Genomic DNA, 23,693 nt, shown 5'->3' on the forward strand with positions numbered 1-23,693 from the left:
ACCGGTAGAGACACGCAGCTCCTCTGCAGACACCTGTCTGCTCTGCCTACTCCCAATCGCTCAGAAATCAGGAGACTGGAGCCAGTTTTTTATGGAGTGGGATCCCCTTGCCAAAGACCTTGCCATGAACTCCCAGACACCACAGCGTGGCTGGAAGGCATGCGCTGAGATTCGTTTAACCTGGGTACCTGCTCTCACAGGAGCTACCTGGCAACCAGGAACAGCCAGAGGAAAGCTGAGGCTTCCCCGCTGCTGCATCTCACCAGCAGCACACGCCTTGGCGAAGTGGCAGGCGACATACGATCACCAGCAGCAAAACTGCGAGCTGCATGCCCACAGGGTCCACGTTCCCAAACACACCCCTGGACCTGGTACCAAGACAGAGTTGAATATTAAGTGTGACTAATTCTGCTGGTACCTTTTAACCGACCTAGACATACATGCTGTACTCTCAACAATAACTTCAACCAAACATATACCCTCAGAATGACATGGTCCACACTTGGAAGCCCGCCCACACTGGCCGGGCAAGCCTGCCTAAGTGCTAAGAACCATTTAGGAGCATTGTAAACCATTAGGGCCATTAGCTCTAATCTGACCTCAACAAAATAAATCAACCCGCCAGGAACAAATTTAGAAGCTTTCCAAAGTCAAGTTCTCAAACCCTGAAAGCGCAAGCACGAGCCATGGCTGGGAACACGTGCCCAGCGTCCGCGCTCCTCTTGCGCACGCCTACCTTCTCCGCAGCCCACTGAGGACGGCATGCTCGGCCTGGGCGGGACTGGGCTCCGTCTCTGTCCACTGGGTCAGGAAGCTGTGACTGCGGAGAGTCGGTGTGCAAGCCAGAACCCACCTGCCGTCGCTGCTTAAGGGAGTCAGTCACTCTTCTCCTTCCTCTGAGTTCACATCACATACAGTTTTCCATCTGAACTGCTCTTCACGTCCTCTTTCAAAACATGTGGACATTCCGATTTACTTTCAAGATATCCTGATTGGCTTTTAACTCTGCTGATTCTCAGCTCTGGGTCAGAGTTCGCCCAGCCTTCACATCTTTAAATGAGCAGGTATCACATAGGATAAGAACTATGGTCACCCCACCTTAATACATGTGCCGACACAATGGATAATTTCCTTAACTAAACTTATAACCACTGGCATACACTCCAAATTTCAATGGAAGAATTGCCCTAGTTTTTCGTTTTTATTCTGCCCTGATAATTACTGCATTTTAAAAAAATACTGGTGGCCTCGCTTTGACGAAGAAGCAGGAAGTGAAATAAACTATGACACCATCCAACCCCTCCAGCCATAGGAGAAGAAAGCAAAGAACGCAAGTACCAGAGAAGCAGGCAGTCCACGTGCAGAAGCCAACACCCCTTCAGCTGCCTGAGTGATAAGAACCTACTGTGTCATGATTTCACGCATCCTCGCAGGACAGAAGGAAGAAGTAGCAGCGGGGATACTGGCAAAACGAGTTAGCAGTAACAGGAGAACAGGACTCGGCACACGGAGTTCTATAACCCAAGAGTCTGAATTGCTAGGAGCTGAGTAATTCTTTCCAGCTCCACCCAGCATGGATTTCCAGGTATCAAATTATATGTTAATTACAAGAACGTGAAGTTATATGAGGGGAAGTCGTGTTAGTCAGCACCCAGGGGGTGGAAGTTAAGTAAAATCGTTTTGGAGAGCGTGTTTCACGCACAAGATTCTCTGGCTCAGGGGGGAACAGAAGAGGAATCGGGAGTTTATCGCCAAAAACCTTCCTCTTCTATTCACCGGGCTGCTCAGCCAAACTTCCCTGACTTATAAAATAACAGTGTTGCCCTAACCCAGTGGTTGGCAAACTGCAGCTCTCGAGCCACATGCGGCTCTTTGGCCCCTTGAGTGTGGCTCTTCCTAAGCCTTAGGAGTACCCTAATTAATAACAATGTACGTACCTACCTATATAGTTTAAATTTAAAAAATTTGGCTCTCAAAAGAAATTTCAATCGTTGTACTGCTGGTATTTGGCTCTTTTGACTAATGAGTTTGCTGACCACTGCCCTAGCCGGTTTGGCTCAGGGGATAGAGCGTCACGGCCTGCAGACTGAAAGGTTGAAAGGTCCCAGGTTTGATTCCGATCAAGGGCATGTACCTTGGTTGTGGGCACATCCTTAGTAGGAGGTGTGCAGGAGGCAGCTGATGGATGTTTCTCTCTCATCAATGTTTCTAACTCTCTATCCCTCTCCCTGCCTCTCTATAAAAAAAATCAATAAAATATATTTTAAAAAAAATAAAATAACAGTGTTTTCCTTGCTGTACATTTGTTACACAAATCCAAAAGTGCTAGGTCTGGGCCCGTGTCAGACTCAGCCAGTCCAAGGAGCGAACCCCCCCGCCCCACCACCACCACCAGAGTGTGCCAATTTCAGGTGGCGGCGGGGCACACACGAAACCTCCCAGCGCCGTCCCCCGGCCACTCCGGAGGGTCAGGATGACTCCGTGTCCTCCTGGGTCCTGCAATGTCAGAGCTTCAGATGCCAGTGAGACGAGGTATATCAGTTAGAAGATCGAACAGGGAGTTCTGAAACTGCTCCGAAGCTCAGGCTGCAGGAACTTTATCAATGTTACACATCGTACCCCTGCCTTCCAGGCCCCCATCAACCGCATACTGATCTTACCGATTGGAAAGGGTGGGAGGGGAGAGCTATGGTGAAGTCCAGGCCTGTCCCAACCAGTGAGGGGCCCCATGGACGGCGGGAATTGAGCACTGAGCACTGAGGACCGTGCTGGGCTGCTGAGGGAATTCAGAGACCCACCCGCGAGGAGCAGGACACCCTTTTCTTTCCAGGCCTCCCCACGTCAGAGGATTTTTTCTAGCGCTGCACCCAACGGGCAGAGAGCGGAGAGGCACTAACCCAACACTTGAAGTGGGTCAGTAATGAAAACCTACACGCGTAGCCCTGGGCTAGCATCCCAGCACGGACGCCATTTAAAAGCTGCAGGTTGTGCTAACCTACTTTGGTTTCACTAGACAGGTAATGGGTGTAGAAAGCGATTATATTTGCCCCATATGGTTGTAAGGATTTGTAAGATAGTGAAGTATTTAGCACAGTAGATGCTTAATAAGTGTCCGCTGTTAATATTGTGTGTGTGTGAGAGAGAGAGAGAGAAAGAGAGAGAGAGAGAACATGCTCATTTTTTCGTGCATATATCTAACAAAAGATCGCATCCTCGTTTTAGGGCTCAGAGAAGCGGGAGACTCACCCGCAGTCACACCTGGCATGAGAGAACCAGGCTGGACTTGAAGACAGGGACTCACACTTCCAGTTTAGTGTCTTTTCCACCATAATTTTCCAGCACATCCTGCAAGCAGCACTGGCCACAGGCTGGATGATTTAGGTGACAGGTGAACATTTTAAAGTCAAATCTTTACCTATTTAATGTTTATTTGAGCCAATACAACCAGCCCAAACCTGAGATTCCTCAGATAACACTGCTTGGGGCGATGTTAGAGCAGGTATTTATGGTTTTAACACGGAAGCCCAGGAAAAGAAAAAAAAAATTAAGCGAGTATAGTACTGGTGGTAAAAAAGATACAACAAAAAGGGCACCCCACGTTCGGGGGGGGGGTCTCCCTTAGACCCTGCACCCCCTCTCAGAGCCTGTGGCTGAACGATCTTTCTAACACAGTCAACCATTAAAAGTCGCCAACGCACAGGGCCTGGTTTCCTTTCTGTGTCTCTCTCGCCCTCTCTAAGCAAGGCCTCACAATGAAGGGCCGCCCCTTCCTCCAGACTTTCTGAGAAAGGCTGTGAGGAGGGTTATCAGCTTCCATGACCCCTTTAGTCATCAACAGCACTTCTCCCTCTCCCATCCCCCACAAGGACCCTGCCGCTGAGCCGGCTCCCCAGCCTCCCCCGTTAATGCCTTTTTCCTGGTGCAGCTATCACAAGAGGGCTGTTTAGTGAGAGGACCTCAGGCTGACCTTTGCTGACAGGCTCCAAGCTCCCTCTGTAAACTGATCTAATGTTAGGCCGGGTAATTAGCGACCAAGTAGTAATTGCCGCTTCTAACTATGCTGGACCAAGATTGCAAAAATTCCCCAGGGGGGCCCTGGGGGAGGGGGGGACCCCAACCCACACAGAGGCATCTGCTCCAGGCCAAAAGGAGGGACTCAGCAACATTTCTGAGGGAGGCCAGCACTTTTCCAGGTCTTAATTAAAATGGGACCCGGGTAAGGAGACAGACAGCTACAAAAGGAAATTAGTAAATAAAGGAGAGGGGCCAAGAAAGAAATCCGTGGCTTGCCGGCCAGAGCCCATTCAGGAAGGTACAGGCCCTTGAGGCGAATGGCCATGCGCAGGAAACTTGCATTTCAGCCACTGGAGGCACAAGGCAAGGAGAATTAGAGGCAGCCAAGAGAAATGCAGACCAGGAGGGTGGGCAGTGAGGGCTCCACTGCTGCTGCCCCTCCCTTCCCACTCTCCCCTCCGCCACACGCACAAGGACACCACTCTGGTCTGCTCACCTTAAACCACTCCTCTCCCCAAACAGGGTAGACACCCCACCTTGAACTTAGAAACTTCAAGATGCGATGTGGTGGACCCTGAAGGACCTCTTTGGTCATTCAAACAGATCCGTCCGACAGGCCACCTTTACTAGCTGCCCACACACGTCTGTAACATGTACAGCAGACTGCCTTCGTCATGACTGTGAAAGTAGAGAACAGGGTCAGAAAGACTAAGAACTGTCCCTCCTTCCTGTGCAGGTCTGGGGGACAGCTGAGAGCACAGAGGCACCATTCGTCCTTCCTAAGGAACCCTTTATTTTTCCGCTCCGCCCCACCCCAATTTCTGCTGTCTGCTGTGTCCTCAGAAAGACCACTTCAGTGAACTGCAGTCGCCCATGGTAACCCCTGAATCTCTTTCCTCAACAGAGCAGCAAGCTCAGGGGCCACTGTATCTTCCCCACGTGGAGTCGACGTTCCGGCGATCTGAGCTGCACCGTCAGCCTCCCCAGACGTCACTTCCTCCGCCAGCGCACCTGCAAGGCTGCAGAGAATCCATGGCAAAAAGGAGGGCAGTGGCAGCCGACTGCACTAATTCACCCTCCATTTCCTTCTCCAAACAATTAATAGACTTAATAACTCCGGCCCCGACGAGAGAGTCCTCAGACACCCCTTTCTATTAACCTCTCCCTGAGACAAGCAGTGGGTCTCCACCAGAATTCTGCTGCTCCCTATCACTTAATCACTTTTTAATCCACAACAAGGACTTTACGCCACACTGCGGTTTTGTTCTCTCAATCTTTTATGAGGGACCTTATCAAAAGCTTTTAGAAAACACAAGTGAATTTCGCCTACCAGGTCATCTTTATTATTTTAGAATTCTTTATGAAGAAATTACAGACTTGAACGTTGTAAATGAATATTTAAGACTCAGCGTTCACCAAAACATGCGAGTCTGACGCAGGTTACGTTTAAGTTGCTGCATGACCTCCATCTCTAGAAAGATTCTCGTCTGCCTATTAGAGTGATGAATGAAGCCGCTCCCCAGCTCCCAGGTGTGGGGCTCCCCAAGACCTTCTGGACCAGCTGGAACTGAGTATGCACTGAGCACGAAGGGAAAGAGAGTGCGGACCAGAACCTCAAAGCAGGGAATAAAAGGCCAGGGGGCCTGGCCCTGGCAGCCTCACTTATCCAATCTCTCCTGCCTCTCCTCTCCCCAGGTGGCGGTACACAGCTGCGTGGGTCTCCCAATCCCCAGGGAGCCGGCGACAGCTTCTCCACGTTGGCACCATCCCTGTTCCCTCCCAGCACCTGCTTGTTGGTGCTCTGATTTCTAATCAGCATCTGCAACAAACTCAGCCCTGACTGCCAGGCAGCCACCCCCCTGATGGAGCAATTACAGATGCAAAAGGGAGTGTTTCCTGGTCACCCAAAACGACTTTCTTGGCAAGTTGAAAGGTAAACTAGTCAAATGCACACCTCTTTCAGAACTGCCTTTGGGCGGGGTTCACAGCTGCAGTGCACTTCCGGAACCCCCGTCTCAAAACCTTCCCACCCAGTAAAAGAGAGCGCTGAGGTCATCCACAGTTACACCAACACGGGTCCTAATCCCTGGGAAGCCCTCAGACTTCATGGCATAGGCCAGTGGTGGCGAACCTATGACACGCGTGTCAGAGGTGACACGCAAACTCATTTTTTTTGGTTGATTTTTCTTTGTTAAATGGCATTTAAATATATAAAATAAATATCAAAAATATAAATCTTTGTTTTACTATCGTTGCAAAGATCAAAAAATTTCTATATGTGACACGGCACCAGAGTTAAGTTAGGGTTTTTCAAAATGCTGACACGCCGAGCTCAAAAGGTTCGCCATCACTGGATAGGCGTTGGCTTCTCGGGCTACAGCTAGTCCAAGGCTGCACTCCAATCACCAAAAAGGTAGGCAGGGTTCCTGGTCTGGTGGCCAGATGAAATGTGGCTGCCTCTTCCCCATTACATAACGGTGAAATTAATGAGTCCCCGAAAGTCCACAGTCTACAGAATCGAGAGCACTAGGTAACTCTTTATCCTTGAGGAAGACCATAAATGCCAAGTCACACTGGGACATCCATGAAAAGGGTCACCATCCACAGGCACCCCAAACTCTCCTCCATCCTCAGCAAGGACGGCTCCAATCGGCGTGCCCTAGAGGGTGGAATGGGAACTGCGGGGCCAGCTCTCCATTATGGCCATGCGGCTATTCAGCCTGGGCTTAATGAGCTCTTGCAAGGAAACAGGAAGTCTATAAAGTAATTTAAATAACTTCCAGTCCCGAAATAAAGGAAATTAAACTGTTGGCACAAACCCCTCTGATGGACACCTTCTCTGTCCCTCCAATCATATCCACAACTACAGCTTTCCTAGTCCTCTCCCCAAGGCCAGCCCCCAAATTCCTCTAATAGGAAACACACTGCGGCTATCAGTCAGTCTTCAGAGCTCTCCAGGCTTCTGCAGAAACATGTGGCGTGGTGTGCAGCGGCCCCCAAACCCCACACTGAGCCCCGCACTCGCCGGCTGCATGACCTGGGGTGAATCACATAACTTCACAGGGCTGACAGCTCACCATCAACACAGGCACCACGTGGTCTGACCGAGCGACCTCTGAGACTGTTAAGAGGGTCCGATGAGAACAGTGCAAACTGAAAACACAAATAAACGTGGGGATTATTCCGGCAGCCAAAGCCCTTAGGCTCGGAAATTTCTACATTTTCTGTACAAGAGGCACTGTGCTCTCTCCCTGCCTGCCTCGTAACTGTGAATACTTCTTCATAGGCTGTTCTATAGCTAAGCCCCTAAATGTGGACAATTATTAGTCCAACTAGACATGGCTTCCTTACAGATAAGGCCTGTGGCTCTTTCTCTGTGCAGAAATGGCCGGACGTCTCACATCTACAGGTGCTGCCCTCCGTGAGATGCAAACCACAGTCGCAAGGCAGTTTCACCTGGTAAACCTAAGCTGCCAGATGCTAGAGGCTGTTTCTGGGCAGAGTTAAGTTTATTTTATTGATAAGGATCATCCAGATACAGACTGGTTTGACCAGTACTCTGGATGTAGAATCACAAGACAAACTTAAACCCAGCTTAAGATCAATCTTGTCTTGCTAGCTCTCTTAGTGCTACTTACAACTAGTGTAGTGAGCTCCTGACCCCTAAGCTGATACAAGCCAATAGTGAGGCCGGGCATTCTACGTTGCCTCCCAGCCTCTCCCTGGGCGGGAGACCTAGTGTTCTTGGAGGAGAAACATTGGGTCCCTCACAAAGAGACGCCCCCCTAAACCCACCTGAGAAAGGAAATCAGAATCAGAAAACTAACTCTGCTTTACGTAGAGGCACGCCTTCCCAAACAGGTTCTGTGTGGAACTGCCCTATCGTTCCCGCCGATGACCGTGGGGTAAAATCTTCATACCACTGAAGAATTAAACAGTGCTGTCTTGCCCGTGGGCCTGTGTAACTGGAATGATTGGATTCAGAGGGTCCAGAGGTCCATTTGAGCAACAGCCATCTTCCCTAAGAGGTCTGGCCATTGAGCAAGAGGACTTCACCCTGGAGGGCTGCTCCAGCTCTTGAGAAATCCTCCTTCCCCCGGGGGCTCGCCAGGGTGAGGCCCCGTGGCCTCTGTGCATCATCTCATGGCACTCGGGTCCCCCACTATGTGCGGCCACTCATTCTCCTGGCCACTTCACAGCCAGAGCACAGCCAGAGGGACACCATTGGACGCATTTCTGGGTTAATCCAAAAAGCAAACACAGACTGTCCCCCGTGGCGTTATTCACCACACTCCCTACTGCAGCCAAGTTTGACTTTCCACAAAGTCCACTGTCCAAGAACCATAACCAGCACATCTTTGGGTCCCCCTTGTGTAGCTCCTGGATCTACATCCTTCCTCTTTAAGGGGAGCCATGTATGTAATTTTAAGTTTCCTTAGCCTTGGGAAGCCAGTGTGTCTTCCACTCGCAGCACAGCTCAATGCAGACCGGCCGCATCTCCAGTGTTCAGGAGCCACGTGGGGCTGGTGGCTACCAAACTCCAGCCATCTGAGTGGCTGACTTCCTCTGCCGATGAGAACCTAAAACACGACTCTAACCCGGCCTCGCTGTAACAGTTCATGCTTGTTTTTCCCACTCCCGGGCTTCACACAACTCGCCCCTACTCAAGATTCTTTCCCACGGCACTTGCAATTATATTTGGGTGACATGTCAAGAAGTTAAGCTGGCTGGGCCTGGAGCGAACAGATATTCAAGCAATCATGGACAACTTATCTGGTCCATCGGATATTCTTTCCAGGGCTCGCCCACCATTCAACTAGACCCACAGGGTTTCTTAATTTAAAACCCTCACAACCCTGTCACTTAAAATTCTCATACTCACAATGACGCGGTGTTAACTCTGTGGTGGCCACATCCAGTGTCTCCGGGTTGGTGTGTTCTGGGACAGACTCCATTTCAAACTCAAAACTCACCCTGAAGTATTTCTGCCCTGGTCTCACACAAATGGACGCAGGACAAATCCACAGATCTGGGAGTTGCTGAGAACAGAAAAAGTTTTTTTCAAGAAAGACAAAATGTTGAGACCGTGTTCTCAGCAACCGTTACCCAGAAAACTGCAGGCTCAGCCTAGGTCTGTGCAGGAGTGGCACAAAGTCACTCTAAGTACCATACATACCCCAGAGGTGACGCATCTGTCCAAAGCACGGAGCCCCACATGCCTCCCCACCCCATTCTGCAAGGACAGTGAGCACGGCTCTGGGACAGCAAGCCTGCCAATGTCAGGGCAGCACAGCACGGGGTCCCGCGGAGCCCACCAGACTCATCATCCCAGAGGCACCTCCTAAGTCAGCCCCTGTCCCTGCATTTACAGGGGCCCTATCCCTATCCTGAAGCGTAGAGGATTTGATCTGGAGAGTGACACTGGAAAGTTAAAGAGCTTCAGCCCTAAGAGCAGCAGAACCTGGGGAATCCAAAACACACAGAAAACAGCTCACTTCTTGCTCACTGCTCCGGCTCCGGGCAAGAGAAGGTGCGCACAGAGCTTGGGAGAAAGGACTGGAACAGGCTGAGGCCGGGATCTGTCCCAGGAGCCCCCAGGGGACAGGCCTGGCTCCTGAACATGGAAGTGCAGAGGGCTGCCCTCCAACAGGTGGAGGGCTCCCCACTAAGCCAGGCAGGAGCAAGGAAGAGGAGCCACTCTCTGCCCACACTGTTCGTAGCATCCTCCCATCCGAGGGTCCCTTGACCTGTCCCCAGGCGATGGGGAGAGGAGCGGGCTGAAGAGCATTCGGGGAGAGGAAGGAAGGAGGCGGCTCTTCTTGGCGAGCTGATGGGTGTGAGTGGTGAGCATTAATTAAAAAGCCATCGGGGAACAATGGTCTTTTCATATTTGGAGCCCGTCCTGCACAAAGCTCAGCTTGTTCTAGGGGGAGGGCTTTGCTTTAAAATTTTTTCTTACTCATTTCCGAGGGCTGTGGCAATGTCTGGCACCCAGCTCAGCCCACTGGAGTGTCCCCAACCAGAGCCGTGCCAGGCAGGCCTCTGCGACTTCATAGGTGGTGGGCATTCAGGAACACAACGGGGCAGCATCAGGGGCTGCCGTGTGTTGGCCCATGGGCTCCTAGGAGCTCCGGGGCGCTTCCTTGAATAGCTGCCTAACCCATGGAAACATTCGCTGGACGTTTTCTCCGGCCAAACACCCATTTCCCTCTCGAATTACGCTAGAGGTGCCACACCCAGCCCGCATCGCGAGGAGTCGAGGGTCTAAGAGACTGGTCCACAGACACTTCAAGGCATAAGTGTAAGAAAACAATGGATATTAAATTGTGCAGGGAGACCCCACCTCCCCCACATTCCAACCGGTTCAAACCCACAGAGTGTCCTTAAGAAAAGCAGTTTTTAAACCAGGAGTAGGCCTGGGGGTAGGGACTAACACTGATCATCTAAGACGTTCCCGAACTTGAACAAGCCACCACCTCTCTCAGTCCTCAGAACCCCGGGTGGGCAGTCCCCTCTCATCCCACCTCCTGGCACTCCCATCCCTGTGCAATCCCCTCCCTTCAGAGTGGGCTGTGCACAGTGACTCACTTCTAACCAGCAGTCCACAAATAGAACAGGTCACTGGTTACAAAGAGACTGTAGTCTCAGCCTTCTGCACAACCCTCACTCTCCCCAGTGGAAGCCAAGAGCCATGTCGGGCGTTGCTCTACGGAGAAGCCCCCATGGCAAGCAACTGACTACAGCCGCCAGCCAGCAAGGAACAGAGGCCCCTGATCCAACAGCCCTCGAGGAAGTGAATCGTGCCAGCAATTACGTGGGTGAGCTCAGGCTCCTGCCCTTGCCCGGTGGAGCCTTTGGATGAGACCGCAGCCCAGGCCAGAGGACAGTTACACGCCACACTCAGATTCCTGATCCACAGAAACTAACTAAAGGTCTGCTGTTTTAAGCCACTACGTCTAGGGTTTAATTTGTTATGCAGCAATAGGTAACTAAAGCATCCTTCTATCTTACAAACGAAAACAAGATTTGGGCCATTAAATGGCAGAGCTGGGATTCTCAGGCCAGACTGGTCCTTCATGGCTGCTTCCCCTCCCCTTGTGACTTGAGTAACCCAGCTCACATTTTGGTCCGTGGAGCTATGTGGTGACAATACACACTGGACCTGTCCCTCACCACAGATTCACACGAGAACCTCAAAAACATGGCTTCCAACAAAAAGAAACTGGATTCATTCAGAATGTCAGAGCTGAAGGAAGAGTGAAGAGATGGTGACGGTCTAGTTTACCCTTCTCCTTCTACAGGAAAAGAAATTGAGACTTACCTTGGTACAGTCAAAATAGCAGAGAGGGAGCTCAAATGCTAGCCAACATCACACAGGACTCCTTAGGGATCTGGGGAAGTTCAGCCCCAATGTGTTAAAATTACTTCTGATTTGCTGGCCGCGAAAATTCCATCAGTGACTCCAACCTGCCCCCATGGCACTCTGCTGTGATATTCTGTGGTGGCCACCCCCCACCTTGACATCTATCTCCCCTCTAAGTTGGCAGCTTCTCCTACGTCTGTCCCCCAAAGTCCCTCCTCACAGCCATGGGGCACCACAGGTAAATACTCTGCCCCTTGGTTAACGTGAGAGCTGAAAACCCTCATCCTTGGCTTATGTTGAGGTCCAACCTAAGTTTACTTTAGATTCTATGAAACCTAAGTTTACAATACATTTCCATCAAGAAAGCTAAGTGGGCAGAGGTGTTCTTGCATCTCCTAGAGGGTTCCACAAGCTTGCACATCCCTAAGAGTTCTATTATTTTTACAAACACAGACTCTAGACACTTACAGTAAAGATCATGAATAATTAAGACTAAGTAGCCTGAGGACATTCTGTGAAGCATTCTTGCTGATTTTTTTTTTTTAATTAGGCTCTCGCTAATTCACAAGATTGAATAATCTCCAAAAGTCTTCCAGAAGTAGCCACAGACAAGTGCTATTCAAGTGACTCTACACTCTCACTGTTGGACACTTGTACTTTATATTATGATGGAAATAGCTACTTCCTACTCAGAGTTCAGAAAACAAAGTATTAATGTCGCCCGCACTTCCACCACCTGCAAATAACCACTCAGATAATATTCTGTCATAGGAATCCTTTAGCCTCTCTCACTTTATGGACGGATGGTTTTTAAAATATTTTTAATTGATTTCAGAGACAAGGGAGAGATAGATAGAAATATCAATTACGAGAGAGAAACATCGATTGGCTGCCTCCTGCACAAGCCCCTCCCCCCCCTCATCCCCCCAACAGGGATCAAGCTCACAACCCAGTCATGTGCCTTGACAGGGGACTGAACCATGACCTCCTGGCTCATAGGCTGGTGCTCAACCATTGTGCCACACAAGCCGGTCAATGCATGTTTTTAAAAATAAACTGCAGTCCTATAATACACACAACCTCCTTTCATTGAATTTAACATCACTGCTTCCCCACATCCATAACCATGAGATGGGAGTTTGGAAAAGCCACACAAGAACCTGCCATATGGATGCACCACAGTTTAAATCAATCCCCTGTGAGATATTTATACTGTTGCCATTTTTCACTAATACAAATGTCTGTAATGAAAATATTCATACATGTCTTATACACAATTGATAATATCTTTATTATAAATGAAGATACTGGATCCCCAGTCCTGTTGAAGATATTAAGGATAAATTAGTGAAAAATACAAAGATCCCTGCCCTTGCGAAGCTTATATTCTAGTATGAGAGACAAGCAAGGAAAATAAATTTTAAAATTATAGTGTTTTATTAGGTGGCATAGACTATGGTAAAAAAAGGAAAAGGCAGAACAGAGTAATTTATGAAATTTATGGTGGGACAAGCTACAAATTTAAATAAACCTTATTTTAAAGCTTTTTGATACACACTGATAAACTACTCTCTAGAAAGGGCTCACCAATTTTTCTACTTCCTCACCATAACAGGGTATGTATACACACACACACACACACACACACACACACATACTTGCACATTCGTTGAAAACAAAAACAAAAAAAAAGAAGCTCAACAAACAGCTATTTATCACCTGGCTCTTCAAATGGGCAGTCTGAATTTATTCTTCATATGAGTTGCTCATTTGTATTCCTGGCTCATTTTTCTGCTACGTTTATCATTGATTTTAAGAACTCTTTATATACTAAGGATACTTAGGACAATCTCTGTCAATTACATGTGTTGGCAACATATTTTCCAAGTTTGTCATGTGTGTTTAAAGTTTGCTATTAGTGCCCAGCATACTGAATTTTTTTTAATGTAGTAAAATCAGTATTTTCAGTTATGATTTCTTCATTAGAAAAATTAGGCATCTTTCTGCTCCCTAGTCACATTATTATTAACCTATACCTTCTTCTAGTTCTAGTTCCTCTGTGATTTCAGTTTTAGTTTTACCTCTCTAATTCATCTTATGGTAATATATACTATGAGAAATGGCTCTAACTTCATTTTTTCCCTACTTAGTCATCTAACTATCCTACAACCATTTACTATATGATTGCATAATACACAATGTTGTATAATACTACAGGCAGGAAAGCACAATGACACAGACCACTGGTTTTGCTGGCAACTGGATCGGTGTTCAAGTCTGGGTGACTCTGAGCAAATACTTAAACTCTCTGAACATCACTACATGGAATTACTCATAGCGTACACCTCATACAGTTCTTGTGAGGATTAAATAAGTTCATATATAAGTGTTTAGCATAATGCCTGGCACTTAGAAGGACCGAAAAATGTGAGCTGTTATCATTTTAATTCCTCTCACTTATTTGAAATGCTACTTTCACCAGACACATTTCTATTTGGTTCCATTCCATTGAGTGGTCTCTATAATAGTTTCTAACCAAGCTGTTCTAGTATATGAGAAAGCTAATGATTTTTGAAATTTTACTTTGTAACTGAACTGTGTACTTAATTCAATTTAACTGTGCCTTGGGTCTTCTAGGAAGACAATAACATCTGCAAATAATTATTGCTGTTCCTTTTTAACCATTATTTGACTTTGGTTTGTACATTCCAGACAATTCAATAAGACAGGAAAAAGAAATGAGTACACTGGCAATCTTTGTTTCGTTCCCAAGTTCATTATTCTGTCTCTCAAGGTTCATCATTAAGTCGCCAGCTGTTGAGGCTGCTGGTTTCTTTGTCAAAGTAATGCAATCACTTTGTAGCTTGGTTTTCAAAAATTATAAGCAAACTAGAAATAAGAGGAGAAAATTACCACATCCTTATGTGTTATATATTATGTTTTGCTTCTTTGTTCTACTTATGTGAAGTATTTGAGGAACAGGCATTCTCATGTTAAGCCTTTCTTAACATTTCTGAGATAAACCCTCTGTGGTCATGATTCTTTTTAAAATGTTGCTGAGGCCCTGGCCGGGTAGCTCAGGTGGTTGGAGTGTCATCCCGATACACCAAGGTTGCAGGTTCAATCCCCGGTCAGGGCACATACAAGAATCAACCAATAAATGCATAAGCAAGTGGAGAAACAAATCAATGTCTATCTCTGTCTCTGTCTCGCTCTTAAAAAATAAAAAATAATGCTAAATTCAACCTGCGACTGTTTTACTTGGCATTTTTGCATCTGTACTCATGCCTGAGCTCAGTCTTCCGTCTTCTTTTTGTGTAATCTTTTGTCAAGATGTTGGATCCCAGAGTTGGTACTAGCTTTGTAAGAGCAACTGAATTGCTTTATGTCTTTTTCTAAGTTCTGAAATAGTTTATTTAGCAGGCAATTATTTTATCCCTCAAAGTTTAAAAGAAATCATCCATTAAACTGTGTGTATCCAGATCCCTTTGTTGAAATGTTATTTTTTTCAATGTTCCGTTTCATCTCTAGTTCCTGATTTAAAGTTTCAGACTTCTGAGTCATTTCCCTAAAACAGCTTTATCCACACAGATTTTCAAAGTTTGGTGTTTTAAGTTATTATATTTTATTTTTATATTATAAAACAATTATTTCAAATATAATTTAGAATTTGTTACTCTTTTTTAATCACATAAACTCATTTTTAGTTTTATGCAGTTGGATTTTCTCTTTTCCATGATAGTGGTCTGGTCTATTTCTATGATTTCCCCCCGCCCCCTAAATAAATAGCTCTCAGTACAGGCAGACAGCTCTGGGTGGGGGCAGGGGGGAGGGTGGGGGATAGTGAAGGAATTAAACAATAAAGAAAAAAAGAGAAAACTCATGGACATGGAAAACAGTGTGGTGATTGTTGGGTGATGGAGGTGGAGGAGGGCACAGAGGGGATAAATGATAGAAAAATAAAATAAAATGCAGAAGAAAAATAAGTAAGTAGCTCTTACATTTATCAGTTCAGTATTTTTTGTCTGTTTTCTAACTCATGTCACTTGTATCTTATAAGGCTTGTTTCATAATTTCCAACTTTGAGTTGAACACTTAACTCATTTATTTTCATTTTTTCCTATTTAATAAGAAGAGGATTTAAAAGCTATGAATGTGCCCCTGAACATAACTTTGGCAGTGACCCATACACTGAGATGGGCAGAGTTCTCACTATTTCCCAATGATTCTGTAGCAGCAATTTCATTTCCTCTTTGACTCCAGTGATTCAGGAGGATATTTTTAATGTTCAAGTAAGTGGATTTCATTAATATGTTTAATATTAAAGACATCTCAGAAAGAAGATAAAGAAACTCTGGCGAAGGGAAAAAACTTAAGCAGAAAACACTACTTCATGTTTAAGTTGTAAAAAGACACCTGCTTATAGAATGCTGTGGTGCTATGCAAGCATGTGCCTTAGAGGAGCACCCAGCGGCAGGCGATCCGGGGGCCGGAGAGGCTGCGGGGCAAGCAGCGCAGGATGAGAGGTGGAGGAAGTCTCTGCTGCACCTTCTGAAAATTTCATTACAGGCATGTATTGCCTCTTTAAAAATTAATTTAAAAAGCAAAGCCATCTCTTGATAAATGGAATCAAATCATCCCAGATAGTCTAAGTATATAACCGAGTAAATTTCCATACTTTCTTGAGTTTGGTTTCATTAAGCAAGACTTGGCTCCAAACTGATGAACATCTGTGGCTAGAGAAGGGAGGAGGAAAAAGTAAACTCTAATTCTGTAACCGCCAAGCTCAGGAGAAATAAAGTTTCAAGGGAAAGGAAGGAGTAAAAAAAGTTGAGTTCGGTTCCTATCAGGCCACCATGTTGAAACCCAAAAGGCATGAATGTGCAGCTGAGGAGATGATAGGATTCTGCCTCCCCCACCTCTGCACCGAGCCTTTCCTGGCTTCGGAAAGCTCCGTAATGTGCATCTGGGTTGCTGCAGACTGACTTCCTCATTATTCCTTAAAATGAATTTCAATCCAAAATTAAGTCAATTAACTTGTCATTTTTAAGCGTTATGCCACTGTCCACTTCCATCTTCCCCACAAACTTCGCAATATCAAGAAAAAAAGAAAACACCAACTCCATTCATCAGTTTTCCAACTTGTGGGGGTGGGGGTGGGGGGTTACAGTTGTTCATATGGAAAATAGTACAATAATCAATAAATAACGATCCGAGAATGAACACTGTGTTTTGCATATTCCTAACTGCAAACCTCTTTCTGCCCCACCCTTCATTCTGGAGAAACCCGTTTCCCACTTGCTAACTTCTGCCCCTGGGAAGGTCTGTGTGCTGTTATGAAGGGTGCCAGGACACAGACAGCTGCACACACCACAGATCACACCGTGTAGTTGCAAACACGACCAAGTTACATACTCCTGGGAATACAAGTACGATGTTACTTAATGCCGCATCTATTTCTTAAAATGTCATTCCATATGGATGAAGGATGAGTATACTAGCCTGAATATGGGAAAAACATAAAATGTAGTCGTTTATGGCTTAAGATCTATACCGTTTTATGCAAGGGAAGGTGGTAGTACCAAAGCTTAGAGATTCAGAATGTCTCAAAGGACAAGGTATTAGCTCACATCTGGCTACTAAACTCTCCGCCCTGGCACCGGGGCTGGAGTGGGCCAGCAGCAGAAATCAGAGCCACCCATTTAAGAAACTCATAAACGGACATGGCATCTTGGGACTTCCATTTACAGCAGCCACAGAGGTGCAGCCCCATGGGAAGGGAGCACTTCACAGGCCCCTCAGTAGCTGAGAGGAGCCATCCAGACAGACAGCCTCAGCGGCCGGTGAAGAATGCCCAGCTCTGGGGAAGGAAGCCGCCCCACCTCCGTCCCACACCCACATGCCACACAGAGTTCAGGACTCTGCACCCGGCCCCATGCCCTCCCCTCTGTCCTGATGAGCACAGGAGGCTGAGCAGCCACTGCTGCTGAAACAAAAGACAGATGACAGGAAAACCCACTGCCCTTTGGCCACTGCCTAGCAAAGGGGAAGTGTAAAAGTGCAGAGGGAAAGCAGGCCGGCTGCACGGGTCCCTTTTTGTCCAGCAGTAATTAATAGCATGATCCACATTTCAGATGCATTAAAGCAAAAGCTGCATTATCAGAGCGCTGGGCACATCGCCCCAAGGCACATCCTCCCCTGCTGACCTGCAGGACCAGGTTACCTCATCTCAGCCCCCTCCTCTCTGGGGAGCTGACTCTGGACACCTCATAAAAGGACTGGGCTGGCAGCCAGCAGCCTCCACTGGCTGACAGGCTCCATGTCCATCTTCAGAAGCCACGCCATGCACGGCCAGGCCATCAGCATAGGGGCTCCACTCAGAATGAGGCGGCGTTCAACTCAAGTCCTACTGTCTGGCTAATGCTGAACATCAAAAAAAAAAAAAAAAAAAAAATTTTAAATTAATTTCAGAGAGAGGAAAGGAGAGGGATAGAAACATCAATGATGAGAGAGAATCACTGATCAGCTGCCTCATGCACACCCCCTACTGGCAACTGAGCCCGCAACCAGGGCATGTGCCCTGACCAGGAATCAAACCGTGACCTCCTGGTTCATAGGTCATCACTCAACCGTTGAGCCACACCAGCTAGGCCAACAGGGAACATTTTAATGTCACAAATCCCCTGAAGGACTTAAGTTTTAAGGTAATCCCTCTCAAGTGAGGTGGTGATAATGCAGGGAAAATTCAGATACCCTTCAATTCAATTTGGGGTGCCAGGTGAGTTTCTATCAAGTATGAGAAGCCAACTGCTGCCATCCAGGCCTAAAGAGGCACACGTCCTCCCCCACCACTGAAACACTATCTTTAGAGGCAGGCACGCTATTAGGTCGTCAAGCACACAGCACATTCAAGCTGAGTATTCCCAGCATTATGTGAGAGCCACTCGTAACTGCAGGCACCTGAAGAAGCAGTCTTCTCAACTACACCATGAAGCCGCTGCTGACCAAGAACTCAAATCACATGATTTTGGAAGGAGAGAAGCTACCAAATGTCACCTTGCAACACCCCTCATTCCCAAGAAAACCCTCCTTGCCAGACCAGCTTTGAGGACGCTGTCTGGTTTAGCTTCCCCGCTCCCGGGCCACCGGCCTCCAGGTCCCCGTGGGGCTCAGGGCTCTCCTTCGCTGTCCACGGCACCAGTTTCTCCACAGGCCCCTGTAGTGGGCTGCGTAACAGCCCCCCAACACGTCCACATCCTACTATCTAGAACCTGTGAATGTGTTAACTTATATGGCCAGGAGACTTTGCAGATGGGATCAAGGGAAGGTTTTGAGACAAGATTACCCAGGTCCAGCCCCGGGGGTCCAGGGGTTCCCAAAGGTGTGGACGGAGTCGGCGAAGAATGTTTTACACGGAGGCAGCGTTCAGAACTCTCTAGCTCTCTTTAGTCTCCGTGGATCTTCCTGTGCCTGGCTGAGGCCACAGAGAAAGATCCCGAGGCAAACTGAGCCTTTATTTTATAGTCAGAGGTAAACTTTGGTTACCAAAGTTACACTGTTCTTGTGAGTTTCACTTGTTTACACTGTTCTTATGAGTTTCACTTGTTTTTGTTCTTGCTGCACTTCCCTCAGCCCATTAGCTTCCCAGGTAAGATCTAGGGAGCATCATAAGGTCAAGCCTAATTATGCTTAAGAGGACTGTGCCCTCTAAGCTTGGACTTGTTTGTGACTTTGCCAACAGGTCAGTCTGAGGTTTAATCCTATATGGGCTCCCCACAGGTCTGATATAATTAAGAGTTAAGAGTCAAAGTGGGTGTGGCATGGAAGGAAGGGATGGTCTGATTTGAGAAAAGGGTCATGGGCCAAGGGACATGGGCGGCTGCAGAACCCGGAGAACCCAAGGAAAGCCGATTCCCCCCGAACCTCCCAGAGCCACCCTGCCAACGCCCTGGCTCTGGCCTAGTGACTGATTTTGGACTTCTGGGCTCCAGAACAGTAAGACAATCAATTTACGTTGTTTTAAGCCATCAAATTTGTAGTCATTTGCTGAAACAAATGATTTGCTGCAGCATCAACAGGGAACTAAAACGACCCTTCTGGAGAAAGGGGGCCTGCAGCAATGAACACCCGGAAGCAGGAATGCCCTACATCCCAGGCTGAGTCGACCCATAGGGTTCACACAACCTCCTCTTCTCTGGATTCCCAGAGCCAGCCAAACCCTCTCTCCATCACCAAAAACTAGAACCACAGGCCTTTGGTGCCATAAACCAGTGCTATGTCGTAACAGGTAGTAAGTATTTAGTGGAGCATCTTAGCATAAGATAGAAAAAACCTCCCATACCAGCCAACTACATGTGAACCTCACAAATATCCCAAGTCAACCACAGAAAAAGAGTAGTTAAACAAAGTGTATATGTGTATGACATCTTGATTTTATCTAACAGGAGATCTTGGGTGGAAAAAAGCATCTACAGGCACAATCCCAGCTCCATAGTTGCTTTTATCAAGGAAGCTATGCCAAGCCAACCTCACCCAGTGGACCCCACAGCTGGAAGCCTCAGCACGATGCCAACTGCCAGCCTGGAGAACTGGAAACCCAGGGCCGTGCCTGCTGGGCTCCTGAAGACAAAGGGAGGAGGAAGGCTCTAGAAGGTGGTGGCGTCTTGCCCACCTCAGTGGAAGCCTGGGGCCAATAGATCTGGCCACCTTGCCAGCACCTGAGAGGTGCAAGCCAGGCAGCCAACCACATCAGACGCTGGCTGACAGCCGGCCCCAGTTGCCCAACACCTCCGCCGGAGCCAGCTTTCCAGGACTGGGTTTTACACACCTCACAGGTACAGGCCACGGTGGACCAGGTCAAGGCAGGGAGCCTGGAAGGACGTCCTACACAAAGACAGGCCAGGTGGGCAGAGGAAGAGGTCTTGATACGGAGCAATAAGGTGCATCTGTGCTTCACATCTGCCTGTTTGCAAAGAATATTCTTCTTGCTTACCATGCAAAGGAGGTGCCACCAGGGTCTTCCTCCTACTCCAGCCGGCCCCACCTTCTTCCCGTCACCAATCAGACCATCCATCCACTTGGTTCCCCAGACCCGCATACTCCTGAATTCTCCCATTTCCACTAAGCCAGCAGCTTGTTTACACGCTCCCAGTCTAGCCCATTTTCTTCACGTTAACAACTGACATGAGGAATTATGTTACATGTTTAGGGTCTGGGTAACTTGAATTGCTCTACACAGTGGTTCTCAACCTTCTGGCCCTTTAAATACAGTTCCTCATGTTGTGACCCCACCATAAAATTATTTTCGTTGCTACTTCTTCATAACTGTAATGTTGCTACTGTTATGAATCGTAATGTAAATATCTGATATGCAGGATGGTCTCAGGCGACCCCTGTGAAAGGGTCGTTTGACCGCCAAAGGGGTCGCGACCCACAGGTTGAGAACCGCTGCTCTACAGGGTTTCAACGTGCAATTTCAGTGCATACATAGAGGCGTTACTTCAAACAGGGTAAAGTCGTTTAAAAAAAAATTAATCACCCCCACAAAGCATTCTCAGACTCCTGCTTAACGAAGATATAATCGGGGCCCTGGCTGGTTTGGCTCAGTGGATAGAGCATTAGCCTGCTGACTGAAGGGTCCTTGGTTCGATTCCAGTCAAGGGCACATGCCCGGGTTGTGGGCTCAATCCCCAATAGGGGGCGTGCAAGAGATAGCTGATCAATGATTTTTCTCTCATCGTTGATGTTTCTATCTCTCTGTCCCTCTACCTTCCTCTCTGAAATCAATAAAAACGTATTTTTTTTAAAGAAGATATAATCTGGAATAATCCAAGTCCAAGAGAAGGTGAATTCTGGCAAAACTAGCAGATAGTTTTGCCCAGGATCCAAAATCTTCATGTTACTTGACCTGTTTCTCTTTACCCCTTGCTTCTTCCAATGCCCCCTTGAAATAAACCAGCCCTAGAAATAGAAGCCCATCTTCCTTAGCTCTTATGACTAATTTATGGCCTTCTTTTAAAGCCCTGCACAGAGCTCTGACTCCAGTCATTTCCTCTTCTTCTACATGAGCGTCCATTTACGGCCACTCTGTAACCTCTGTGTGAACCAAGAATGTTCTCCGCGCCTCCCACGGATGTGGGATCGCACCCTGGTGAGAGCAAGGCGGCTCTCCAGCACAACCCTCCGCTCAGTGTAAATTCACTTGGAACCCTACCCAGGTCTGCCTGTATATCCCTAGAGAGTTGAACACTCCGTATGCTTTAAAGCACCTTGAAAATAGACAAGGAATACCAATGGCTGGCTCAGCAATCAGCACACGATTTCAAGCCATCTTTTGGGTTTTCTTATACACTCAGATTAAGAGGAATGGGGGAGTCTTGTTTTTGTTTTTCTTCAGGGAGGCGGGTATGGGAAGATGTCCCAGACAAGAAACTCCATCCATCATAGGAGGAAGAATACTTAAAAGGAATATCTGAAAATGCTCCAAGTTTTCTCCAGCCCCATCCTGATGGTTCGCCTCGCCAAGCCATCAAAGGCTCGCCAATACCATCTCTAAGGCACTTCTGTGGGCTCTCCTCCCAGGCACTGGCTGCCTGCATCCCTTCCACACGGCCGACCTAAGCCTTCCTGATCCGCAGCACAACCTCTCGGCTGACTTCTCCAACTCTGGGTGCTAGAAAACGAGGTCCCACACAAAGGGCGTTTCCAGCTTATCATGGAATGGTCCATCCGCTCATTCAAACTCAGCGCTAAAATCGCCCAGGGCTGTCCTGCGGGCTTGGATAGGAATGAGCAGTGAGCCAGACAGACCAAGACACCTCCCGCTGTCTTCGCAGAGCTCAGGCCCTGCAGGCTCTGACACCTGCCCTGCTGCCAGTACTTCAGATCCTCCTCTTGTCCTGAATTTAATCCCTTCTTTTGGGGGAAGGATTTCCTTATTTTTGCTGAAAATGTCTGGGGTCTTTAGGGAGTGGGGGAAGGGAAGACTTATGTTTTCATCTTCGGAAAAAATTAACTTTAGGCAATAAATGGCTAGAATTCTCTTTGATTGACATTTGGAGGGCCCCTCTAATAAACGGACCCGTATCTTGTGCATGTTGTCATACTCTCTTCATCTTAGGTTTTGGAAGTGTCACTTTCCCTTCAAGACTGAAGCCAGTCTCTGTAAGTCTTAAATGATGAGCTCAGTTGTCAAACCACCTCCCCACTGCCCGTCCTCCATGACTCTATCCCCAAAGCTGCCATTCTTCTCATGTAAAGGTTAAGCCTCCTCCTCAAGCCAACCCAAAAGAACTCGCTTTCCAGCTTTGCTTACGCCCTTGTGCTGGCGCCAAAGTTTGCGGTCCGGCGAAGCCTTTCTCCTGGCTTTCTAAGAACATGGGCCTCGGAGACCTGGCCCTCCACTCCATCATCTCATCCCATTTCCTTAGATGCTTCACTTCACGTGAGACTCCCAACGGCCGTCATTGGACATGGAACTATAACAGCAATACACCTGGCACCTTCTCATCCTGCCTCCAGTCAAAGTGTCTGCATTAAAGCAGCTGTGACTTTACAAGTTATTCCAGGAGGCAAGGATCCTGTGGCCATTTCATCTCAGAAAGTGGCCCAATGCGGCCGAAGTTGCCAGCAGCCAGAGAATGTCTCTCTCACAGCTCACCCTGGCCTTATCTTTACATGCCCAGGAAAACATGCTTGGGCACAACACGAGCCCCAGAGGGGCCTAGAACTCTTCCATCACTTCCTCACCTGGTTTCTACCAGAGGCCCCGCCCCTGCCCCTCCCAGCCTCCCTACATCATCCGGGAGCAGCACTTTCCTGTCCAAACCTGGGCTGGCCCCGGGCAGCTGCTCCACACCGCCTGCATCTGCACCCTCAGCGTAGCCTTTTTCCTTGTATAGACCTTCCTGTTCTAAAGGGCATGAACCTGGGTACTGTGACTCATCACTATCTACAGGAAGCAACGTCTCCATCCAAAACGTGAGCCAGTTCCTAGAGATTTCTCTGGTCTCTCTCCCCTTGTCACTTAGCTCACACTTGGGCTTACTCAGCCCCTTTCCCCACAGCCTTTGCAAGCTTCTTCCATCTACCCGCCGCTGGGACTGTTTACTTGTTTACCCCACAGATAAGCAAAATGAGCGAGCTGTCTGCCATTCCTGGCAGGGCATAAACACGTTTTTTAAAGATGTGCGTGTTCCAACTACGCCTGAGTCCTATACTGAGTCCTTTAACCTGCCGACAGAGCTTCGGACATCCCATGGGGATTGACTATCACTCTTCCTTATCGTTGCTGAAAGACAAAATCCGCTCCACACTG

This window comes from Myotis myotis, unplaced genomic scaffold, assembly GCF_014108235.1.
Source record: "Myotis myotis isolate mMyoMyo1 unplaced genomic scaffold, mMyoMyo1.p scaffold_m19_p_19, whole genome shotgun sequence".
Lineage (NCBI taxonomy): Eukaryota > Metazoa > Chordata > Mammalia > Chiroptera > Vespertilionidae > Myotis > Myotis myotis.